Here is a 12,266-nt window from a genome sequence, read left to right on the forward strand (position 1 = left end):
AACACACTTAAACATCATAAAAGCCATTTATGAAAAGCCCACAGCTAATATCATCCTCAGTGGGGAAAAACTGAGAGCTTTCCCCCTGAGATCAGGAACAGGACAGGGATGTCCACTCTCACTGCTGTTGTTTAACATAGTGTTGGAAGTTCTAGCATCAACAATCGGACAACAAAAGGAAATCAAAAGCATAAAAATTGGCAAAGATGAAGTTAAGCTTTCACTTTTTACAGATGACATGATATTATACATGGAAAATCCGATAGACTCCACCAAAAGTCTGCTAGAACTGATACATGAATTCAGCAAAGTTGCAGGATACAAAATCAATGTACAGAAATCAGTTGCATTCTTATACACTAACAATGAAGCAATAGAGAGACAAATAAAGAAACTGATCCCATTCACAATTGCACCAAGAAGCCTAAAATACCCAGGAGTAAACCTATCCAAAAATGTAAAAGATATGTATGCTGAAAACTACAGAAAGCTTATGAAGGAAATTGAAGAAGATACAAAGAAATGGAAAAACATTCAGTGATCATGGATTGGAAAAATAAATATTGTTAAAATGTCAATACTACCCAAAGCTATCTACACATTCAATGCAATCCCAATCAAAATTGCACCAGCATTCTTCTCGAAGCTAGAACAAGCAATCCTAAAATTCATATGGAACCACAAAAGGCCCTGAATAGCCAAAGTAATTTTGAAGAAGACCAAAGCGGGAGGCATCACAATCCCAGACTTTAGCCTCTACTACAAAGCTGTAATCATCAAGACAGCATGGTATTGGCACAAAAACAGACACATAGACAAATGGAATAGAATAGAGACTCCAGAATTGGACCCACAAAAGTATGGCCAACTAATCTTTGACAAAGCAGGAAAGAATATCCAATGGAAAAAGTCTCATTAACAAATGGTGCTGGGAGAACTGGACAGCAACATGCAGAAGAATGAAACTAGACCACCTTCTTACACCATTCACAAAAACAAACTCAAAATGGATACAGGACCTGAATGTGACACAGGAAACCATCAAAACCCTAGAGAAGAAAGCAGGAAAAAACCTCTCTGACCTCAGCTACAGCAATTTCTTACTTGACACATCTCCAAAGGCAAGGGAATTAAAAGCAAAAATGAACTATTGGGACCTCATGAAGATAAAAAGCTTCTGCACAGAAAAGGAAACAATCAACAATGCTAAAAGTCAACCAACGGAATGGGAAAAGATAGTTGCAAACGACATATCGGGCAAAGGGTAGTATCCAAAAATCTATAAAGAACTCTCCCAACTCCACACCCAAAAAACAAATAATCCAGTGAAGAAATGGGCAGAAAACATGAATAGACACTCTCTAAAGAAGACATCCAGACGGCCAACAGGCACATGAAAAGATGTTCAGCGTCGCTCCTTATCAGGGAAATACAAATCAAAACCACACTCAGGTATCACCTCACGCCAGTCAGAGTGGCCAAAATGAACAAATCAGGAGACTATAGATGCTGGAGAGGATGTGGAGAAACGGGAACCCTCTTGCACTGTTGGTGGGAATGCAAATTTGTGCAGCTGCTCTGGAAAACAGTGTGGAGTTTCCTCAAAAAATTAAAAATAGATCTACCCTATGACCCAGCAATAGCACTGCTAGGAATTTATCCAAGGGATACAGGAGTGCTGATTCATAGGGGCACTTGTACCCCAATGTTTACAGTAGCACTTTCAACAATAGCCAAATTATGGAAAGAGCCTAAATGTCCATCAACTGATGAATGGATAAAGAAATTGTGGTTTATATACACAATGGAATACTACGTGGCAATGAGAAAGAATGAAATATGGCCTTTTGTAGCCACGTGGATGGAACTGGAGAGTGTGATGCTAAGTGAAATAAGTCATACAGAGAAAGACAGATACCATATGTTTTCACTCTTATGTGGATCCTGAGAAACTTGACAGAAGACCATGGGGGAGGGGAAGGAAAAAAAAAAGTTAGAGAGGGAGGGAGCCAAACCATAAAAGACTCTTAAAAACTGAGAACAATCTGAGGGTTGCTGGGGGGTGCGAGTGAGGGGTGGGTGGGGGATGGACATTGAGGAGGGCACCTGTTGGGATAAGCTCTGGGTGTTGTATGGAAACCAATCTGACAATAAATTTCATATCAAAAAACTAACTAAATTAATTAATTTTAAAAAACTGGCTGCCCTAAACAGACTGTAGAAACAAGGTATAGGGGCAATTTGAGGGAACCAGAAAGTAATTCCAACAAGTTTAAAATTTTGCTATTGCAGGGAGCAATAAAATACTGGTATTCCATGCTCAAATGCTTTAATTGGGAGGCTACATAGCTTGATGGTATCCGACTGACACCAGAAATTATTGTAATGGGACTTGCTAAAAATAGAAATGGAAATTGAAATTAATCTTGTGATTGATTGTATTCAGTTTTACCTCCAAATAAAAGAAAGATGTCCTAAAGGCTGAAGGCAGTGCAGGGAAGAATTATTGGAAAAGGAAGCAGAGGGGTAAAAATACCCTACTGTATCTCAAAATAGAAGGAAACATGTCATTATTATTTCGTATTGAATATAGGTAATATTTGTTTAGTTAGTCCTATTGTGTTATGTTTTTATTTTAAAAGGTATTACATTTATAAATTTGAAACACAATAGTCTGTTTATTTAATTTAACATTCAATAAGAGTAAAAAAGAAAATAACTTGCTGTGTGAGAACACAGGAAGAAAATTTCAAATGAGTACGAATTTTTCATATTTTTAGAGAATAACATGTACGTGCATGACTCTTATATAATATTTACTATTACTTATTATAATTGTTGTAATTATTTTTATTGTCTCACATGGCTGTGTCTTGAGTTTACTCTCCAAAATATTGACTTTGCTAGGTGCAGTCTATGTAATGATCTCTGGTATTGTTGTATTGTTGTTTAATACGTGGTTAATTTTTGCTTGAAGAGAATATATTCATTAATTGTAAGGGTTAAGAGTTAAATATTCATGTCAATATATAGAGATTAATATATTTTAAATTATTTATATTCTTTCTTTTATTCTGATTGATCTACTCATTTCTGAAAAAAAATGGTATTATGGTCTCACACTAATTGAAGTTATGGCCAGTTTTCCTCACAATACAGACAAATTTTGAATTATTTATTTTGAGAATTTTTTAAGCTCATTCCTGTTTCAAATTACAGTGTCTTGTCAAATTATTCCTTTAATCATTGTGTAATGACTTTATCTCTAATAATCATTCTGCCTTGAATTCATACCTGTTTGATTAATATCACTATATCGACTTAACTCTCATTAGTATTTGCCTCTATCATTTTATATCCTTTCACGTGCAATCTTTCTCTGTCATTTTGTTTTATATGGGCTGCCTTATACATCATATAACAGATTTCTTTTTAAATATATTTTAAGAATTTATATCAACTAATGACATTGACTTGTGTTTATTTGTTGTAATACTGATATATTTGGATTTATTTCTGCCTCCATGTTTTGTACTTTATATTTACCATGCTTTTAGTTCCTTCCTCCTTACTTTTTTTAAATTTAATAAATTTTATTTTTAGAGCAGTTTAGGTCCACAGGAAAACTGGGTGGAAAGTACAGAGAGTTCCCATCTACCCCCACTTCCCATACATGTATGACCTTCCCCACTATCAGTGTTCCCACAGTGGTACATATGTTACAACTGATGGACCTACACTGACACATCATTATCACTCATAGTTTACATTATGTGACTTAGTCCCTTCAGGCTTCTACAATAGAATGTCCTAAACTGAGTATCTTATAGGCAACAGAAATTCATTTCTCATAATTCTGTAGACTGCAAAATCCAAGAAAAAGCTCTGGAAAATTCCATGTCTGGTGAGAGCCAGCTTCCTGGTTCATAGATGGCTGTCTTCTCTCTGTGTGGAAGAGTGGAAGGGGTGAGGGATTTCTCTGGGGTCTTTTTATAAGGGATGTAATCCCATTCGTGAAAGTGCCACACCCATGATTTAATCATCACAAAGGGCTCCATATCCAAATATAATTACATTAGGAATTTCAACATATGAATTTTGATGGGACATAAACATTCGGCCTATAGCATTAAGGTTCAGTCTTGGTGTTGTACGTTTTATGAATTTGGACAAATGTATAATGACATGTATTCATCATTGTAGTATAATACAAAATAGTTTCACTGCCCTAAAAATCCTCTGTGCTTCTATCCATTTCTCCTTCCCCCAACCACTGGCAACAACTGATATTTTTTCTGTCTCTATGGTTTTGTCTTTTCCAAAAGGTCCTATAGTTGGAATCATATAGTAGGTAGTTGTTTCAGATCGGCTTCTCTCCTTTAGTAACATGCATTTCAGTAACCCTCCCCCACCCACCCCATGTCTTTTCATGGTTTGATAGCCCAATTATTTAAAAATTTTTATTTATTTATTTTTATTTTACATTTATTTATTTTTGAGAGACACAGAGAGACAGAGTACAAGTCGGGGGGGGGTGGCGGGCAGAGAGAGAAGGAGACACAGAATCCAAAGTAGGCTGCAGGCTCGGAGCTGTCAGCACAGAGCCCGACGCAGGGCTCGAACTCACGAACTGTGAGATCATGACCTGAGCTAAAGTTGGGCGCTTAACCGACTGAGCCACCCAGGTGCCACTGATAGCCCAATTATTTTTAGCACTGAATAATATTCTATTGTCTGGATGCAGTACAGTTTATTTATCCATTCACCTGCTGAAAAACATCTTGGTTTCTTCCAAGTTTTTTCAATTATGAATAGACCTGCAATTTTTTGTGTGGATATGTTTTCAATTCATTTGGGTAAATACCAAAGAGCATGAGAGCTGGACCATATGGTAAGAGTATTTAGTTTTATAAAAGCTGACAAACTGCCTTCCAAAATGGCTGTACCACTTTTGTATTCCCACCAGCAATGAATAAGAGTTCCTATTCTCATCAGTATTTGATGTTTGTAATGGTCTGAATTTTGGTTGTTCTAGTGGAAATGCAGTGGTATCTCATTGTTGTCTTAATTTGTGATTCCTTAATGATGTAGGATGTTGAACGTCTTTTCATATGGTTGTTTGCCATCTATTTATATTCTTTGGTGAGATGTCTGTTAAGGTCTTTGGCCTATTTTTAAAATTGGGTTGTTTTCTAATTGTTGAGTTTTAGGATTTCTTTGTATATTTTGGATAGCAGTCATCTAGCAGATGTGTCTTTTACAAATGTTTTCTCCTGATGTGTAGCTTGCCTTCTCATTCTCTTGAAAGAGTTTTTTTCAGTGCACAAGTTCTTAATTTTTATTAGTACAGATTATCAAGTATTTCTTACATGTATCACAGCTTTGGTGTTAAATTCAAAAAGTCATCATTATGCCCAATATCATTTATGTTTTCTTCTATGTTATCTATAGGAGTTTTGCAGTTTTGCATCTTATATTTAGGTTATCACCCATTTTGAGTTAATTTTTGTAAGGAGATTAATTTTTTTTACATGTGGATGTCTAGTTGTTTCTGCACCATTTGTTAAAAAGACTGCCTTTTCTCTGTTGCATTGTCTTTACTCATCTCAAAAATCAGTTATATTAATGAGGATCTATCTGTGGGCAGATCAATTCTGTTCCATTGATCCATTTGTCTATTGTCTCACGAATACCACAATGTCTATTGTTATAGCTTTATGATAAGTCTTGAAGTTGTATAGTATCAGTACTCTGACTTTATTCTTCTTCAATATCAAGATGACTACTCTGGGTGTTTGGCCTATCCATATATAGTTTAGTTTATCAATAGGCACAAAATAACTAGATGAGATTTTGATTAGAATTGTGTTGAATCTATAGGTCAAATTAGTAAGAACTGACATTTTAAAAATATTGAGGTTTTTGTCCCTGAATACAGACTATCTCTTCATATATTTAGTTCTTCTGTGATTTCATTCATCAGGGTTTTGTAGTTTCCCTCATACAGATCTTGTACATATTTTGTTAGATTTACATCTAAGTATTTTTAGTACAAATGTAAATGTCATTGTGATATATAGTTATATATAATTTCAGATTCCACTTATTTATTGCTAGTTTATAGGAAAATGAGTGACTTTTGTATATTAACCTTGTATTTTACAACATTGCTATAAATGTTTATTAGTTCTATGAGTTTTGTCTAGTCTTTTGGATTTCCTAAATAGATGATTATGTCATCTGCAAACAAAGACAGTGTTATTTCTTCCTTCTTAATCTATAATATGGGATGTTTGGGATCTTTGATGTATGTATTTCCCACCATCTGGGGGAATGCAGTAGGTAGGGAGAAAAGTTAATATAGAGAGTAGAGTCAGTAAAAATGGCAGGGAAGATTCCTGGGACAATCTTGAGTGCCTGGTAGTTTTTGAGGCTAAGCAAGAACACTTCTCCTTTCAGAATCTGAAGGTTAAAATTCCCTTCAACTTTTTTATACAAGCTACTATCTTTTCAGCAATTGCTTCTGTGCTTTTCTGTCATTTGCACATAAATGTGTCTTGATATATTCACATTAGAATGTTGGGTAAAAAAAAAAACAACAGTGGAACTAAAACTATTTACATGTATAAGAACAACCTGAAAGATGCAAAGTAAAACATTTTTTTAAATTTTATAAAATATCAGAATTCATTAGTCCATGCACTTAAAAAATAGTATTGAGCATACACTCTCTATTAGCCATGATTTTTTTAGGCATTGAAGTTAAAAGTAATTATTTTCTTTTGGTGTTGGGATCACTGTTAATTTTATTTCTTATTTTTCTTTTCAAAATGTTTTAAAATGAACTGTTATTTTTAAAAGAAATATACAAAATGGAAAAGCGAAAATATATCTTTTGTTACAATATAAGCAAATAGATTAAAAGACTAGTTGTAACAAGTGTGTTAATAGATTATATACTTTTTAATGTTTAATTTTGAGAGAGACACAGAAAGAGAGAGAGAGAGAGAGAGAGAGAGAGAGAGAGAGAGAGGAGGGGCAGAGAGAGAAGGAGAGATAGAGAATCCCAAGCAGGCTATTAGCACAGAGCCTGACCTGGGATTCAATCGTGATCTGAGCTAGAATCAAAAGCTAGATGCTTAACCCATTGAACCACTCAGGTGCCTCAAGTGATTATATTGTTAAAATGATAAAAGATGGAGATAGCAACACATTAATGTTATTTATCAGGGTTTTCTAACCTGTGTGCTGAGGAACATAGTAAGCTTACAAATAGGCTAGGGTGGTGTTACCTTAAAGATCTTTTCAGCTTTCCTAGGAGCCGAGTGGAGGGGGGGTGGGTGGCCAGATGTATATAGGTTGTTTTCCACACAATCTAACAGACTTACACAGTCTACCTTCATCATTACTTTCTTAGTGGGCCATCACAGAGGCTTGGGAATATTGTTTTAGGTGATAACTTGTGTGACGTCTATGAATTTTGAATATAACATTCAGCTCCATCAAGATGACAGATGGACAAAATATAAAACCCTTCTGCCACACGTAGCTAAAAATCTTTGAAATAAAATAATTAATCAAGATAATTTGAATGCATGTCTGAGTTCCTAAAATTGGAAAAGAAATTTGAAGCTTCCAAAAATGGAGCAAAAGGCGAAAAATATAAATATCAACTTATCACATGAGGATGGCTCCCCCTACCCCTATTTGGACATGTATTCCCTGCCTCCCTTTCTTGGTTGCCAGAGCCATTTTAGGGCTGCTTACAGGTGCGAGATAAAAATACATACATCGTACTGTCTCTGATCCCATACCTTCACCAGAAACATAGTTCAGTTCCAGACAAACTGTGAAGGGCTGGATGGGGGAGAGTCTGTGTGACCGCTTCTGACCACCTGTTCAGAAGCCCATGCCTTCATTTGCTCTTTCATCCTCCCACCCCACGCTGACTGAGGAAATTCTGCGTGGCTCCCAAGACTGAAAATAAGGGGCAGAGTGGAGGGATGTCAGGGGGCAAGATATACCTCCACTTCTAGGATTTTTTCCACCCCTCCCCCAATTTTATTCAAGGCCCATATACTTTTTTTTAAATATAAAATTTATTGTCAAATTGGTTTCCATACAACACCCAGTGTTCATCCCAACAGGTGCCATCCTCAATGCCCATCACCCACTCCCCCCTCCCTCCTACCCCCCAGCAACCTTCAGTTTATTCTCAGTTTTTAAGAGTCTCTTATGGTTTGCCTCCCTCCCTCTCTAACTTTTTTTCCCCTTCCCCTACCATATGGTCTTCTGTTAAGTTTCTCAGGATCCACATAAGAGTGAAAACATATGATAATCTGGCTTTCTCTGTATGACTTATTTCACTTAGCCTAACACTCTCCAGTTCCATCCACGTGGCTACAAAAGGCCATATTTCATTCTTTCTCATTGCCAAGTAGTATTCCATTGTGTGTATAAACCACAATTTCTTTATCCGTTCGTCAATTGATGGACATTTAGGCTCTTTCCATAATTTGGCTATTGTTGAGAGTGCTGCTATAAACTTTGGGGTACAAGTGCCCCTATGCATCAGCACTCCTGTGTCCCTGGGGTAAATTCCTAACAGTGATATTGCTGGGTCATAGGGCAGATCTATTTTTAATTTTTTGAGGAACCTCCACACTGTTTTCCAGAGCGGCTGCACCAGTTTGCATTCCCACCAACAGTGCAAGAGGGTGCCCATTTCTCTTTTTGAACTGGCTTTTTTTTTTTTTTTTTTGTCACTTAACATTCTTGTTAGTCTTTGGTTTATAACATAAATGTTAAGAGTCCTTCATTGTGCTGAGCTTTAGCTTTTAAACCTCATGAATATCATCTTTGGTCTATTGTTTGGACCTAGGGTTCCAAAGGCATAATTTGAATTTCAAAGCTGGGAATTTTTTGTTTTCTTTTCTAACGTGACAGCCCTTTCCTGCAGCAACAGATCAGTCAATCTCACGTCTAATTTAAGGAGAGAATCCACAGACTAATAAGGGAATTACAGTAAATAAAGAATACATGGTCTGATATAACCAAAGTTTACTTTGTCACTTCGTTATAGCTTTGCTCTACTCTCTCCTGTGAGGCAGACCCACCTTCCTGGGTCACTGCCAGTACAAGAAGAGTCAAGTGAAGCAAAAGGCTGACCACATGGCTCGAGTCCCTGGTCAACTCCTACAAGGATATAAGGTAATAAACTTCAGCTTTTCTGAAATCTATGGTTGCCTTCAACAGTGGAAATGGCTAGAGAGTAGAACAGATAAGACCATGAGAAATTTGACCACAGGCTGATTAACTCCACTGACTTAATTAGAGTCAGCAGGAGAACGAACAGAAGATAATATTTGCCCCACTTTGACATGAGAGAAAACTCAAACACTGCGTACAGAGCTCACTGACATTATGGTAATGATAGACAAGCATCATACTTCATTAATTTTCTATTACTGCTGTTACACATTACTCCAAATTTAGTGTTTTAGACCAACAACTATTTATATCTTATATGGGTCAGAAATGCACGTGGGGTTAGCCAGGTGCTCTGGTTAGGGTCTAACAGGGCTTAAATCAAAGTGTAAACTGGCTGAGTGCTTAGCTATGGACTCTAAGATCCATTTACAAGTTTATTCAGATTTTTGGCATAACTTGTTTCTTTGCGGTCATGGTTACTGATGTCCCATTTCTTTGACATGTTGCCCCCACCATCTTCAAGCCAGTCACGGTGCTTCAAATATTTCTTATCCTTTAAATCTCTCTGACTTCTGTCAAATCTCTCTGATGTCCTCCTGTGCTTTAAAGAGCTCATGTGATTCCACTGGGCCATCTAGCTAATCCAGAATAATCTCACTATCTTGAGGTCAACAGATCTGTCACTTTAATTATACTTGTAACGTCTCTTTTGCCATGTAACATAATAAAGTCACAGGTGTTACACAAGGGGACAAAGACCACGGAGGCCAAAATTCTGCCTATCACACATGTATACAATATCAAAATTTTAAAGATGACACAGATTAACATATAGCATAGTTGGGCTCTATGATTCCAACATTCACCCACAATACGCTTGCCCTGCACGTGATATCTGGCCACTTACAGAAGCAGAAAAGCTCTTCTAGTCTTTGTTTAGACAGTATATGGCTTTAGATACATCATTTAATTTTTCCATGCCTCTGTATTTTTATCTCAAAAAAGAAGTAATACATGTTACCATACCTAACTGGATTAACTGATGTAAGCATCACACACACGCAAAAGCAAATAGTGGTATTTCAAGAATTTAGTGACTATTTCTTATTTCTCATCATTGAGACTACAACAAGATTAGAATCACTACTCTTGGTATAAAAAAAAAGAAATAAGAAAAGTCAATGTTTAGAAGATGATGTATTTATATTTTTTAACTCTAATGAACTTTAAAAATCCTATGGAAAAATCCATATGGTGTGTATAAGTGCAAATAGAAAAAAAACATCAGATGAGGAATCTATTTCTTTTCATGTTTCATTTTGCCAAGAGATAATGCAGTCCTCGCTCTGGAATCTCATCTGTCACACTGTGCTCTATAAAGTGACAGGACACGATGTGACATGTTGATGAGACCCTACGTGACACAGGGCATGGTTTGTGGTCTGTGTTGGCACAGATAATTAGGAAAACCCTGGAAAAGAGTAGTTTGAGAGGGATTGAATGAAGAATTATTACGACAGATAAATAAAAGGTAAGAATGAGCACACCTTTTTTAATAAAATACAACATGCAGAATATTAGATAGTCTCCCCTTGGACCCAAATTTTATAATCATCTGTTGGCATTTAACCTTCAGATATGATTAAGATAGCAAAGCTCATACCATAGCATTCCCTTGTAAGAGGAGAATATAGTGATATGAGGTAATTGAATTTTGTTCTGACCCTCTTTGGCCTCTGTGCAGAAGCAATTTGTGAATTATTTAGGGAAAAAAGGAAAAGGATATTTGCCTCAAGAGAGAAATGCTGGGTGCAAAGAAGAATTTAGTTCAGTGGCACTGTCTCTTAGAATACATCTGCTTTCCCAGCTTGAAATGAAAATCGAAATGGAAATTTCTATTCATCCTTATGCATTAACAAGATCCCTTCCTTTCACTGCCATGCTTCATATGTCCTAAACTAGACCAATGGCAGATCTAAAACTTTGTAAATCATGCTGAAGCCTTTGTTATTAAAATGACAATTTATGAGTGAGCCAATAAATGAACATAACCCCACTGTAAATAAAAACAGCATGAATATTTGAGCTTTTCAAGCCAAAACTAAAGCCAAAATTAAGAGCAGTAGAGATGTTAATTGTACCATTCCTGTTCAGTTATACCTCTGTATATTTATACACTTTAAAAAAAGAGCTGTAGTTTATAGGCCAAAGAATGGTGGTGAAATGAATAAAAATTCCTTTTTTCTTGTCTCTTTCTTTGGTTTTGAAGTACTTTTTTAATGTTGTGATTATATAACTTTCCGTCTGAACGAATAAAACATGCCGGTATTATCACTGAGCTTTATTTTTTTTTAATTTTTTTAACGTTTATTTATTTTTGAGACAGAGAGAGACAGAGCATGAACGGGGGAGGGTCAGAGAGAGAGGGAGACACAGAATCTGAAACAGGCTCCAGGCTCCGAGCTGTCAGCACAGAGCCGATGCGGGGCTCGAACTAACGGACCGGGAGATCATGACTTGAGCCGAAGTCAGACGCTTAACCGACTGAGCCGCCCAGGCGCCCCTATCACTGAGCTTTAAAATAAATCACGAATATGTCTATAGAACACTGTTCTCCAAAGATTCTGGATACGTTACTTTTTATAGCCATCAACAGTACTAGCATGTATGTGACAGCAAAAGGGTCAGAGTGAAAATGATTTAATAAAGAAATTCCAAACTAATGTAAACAAAAATGAAATTGCAGCCAGCCTGTCACAGCCTTAGAGAGTTGAGAGGCCAGTATGAAACATTTTGCTTTATTTCTAAAGCTTTGATTGGCCTGCCAACATGCATTTGGGCCGTCACTCTGAGGACCCTTCTAGTAGCACTGAAGTGGCAGGCAGCTCGTGATTGATGAGTGTTTGCATCTATTTTATTATTTGTTGCATATTTCTTCCCTGACACGCTTAACTAAAAAAAAAATTCATACAAGAACTTTTACAATGACGTGAACCAACTTGCACCAGCATTCGATTTCTGTGTGGTTAGCAAACTGCAGCAAAAACAAACGCTCG

The sequence above is a fragment of the Lynx canadensis genome, chromosome B2 (genome assembly GCF_007474595.2).
Source record: "Lynx canadensis isolate LIC74 chromosome B2, mLynCan4.pri.v2, whole genome shotgun sequence".
Lineage (NCBI taxonomy): Eukaryota > Metazoa > Chordata > Mammalia > Carnivora > Felidae > Lynx > Lynx canadensis.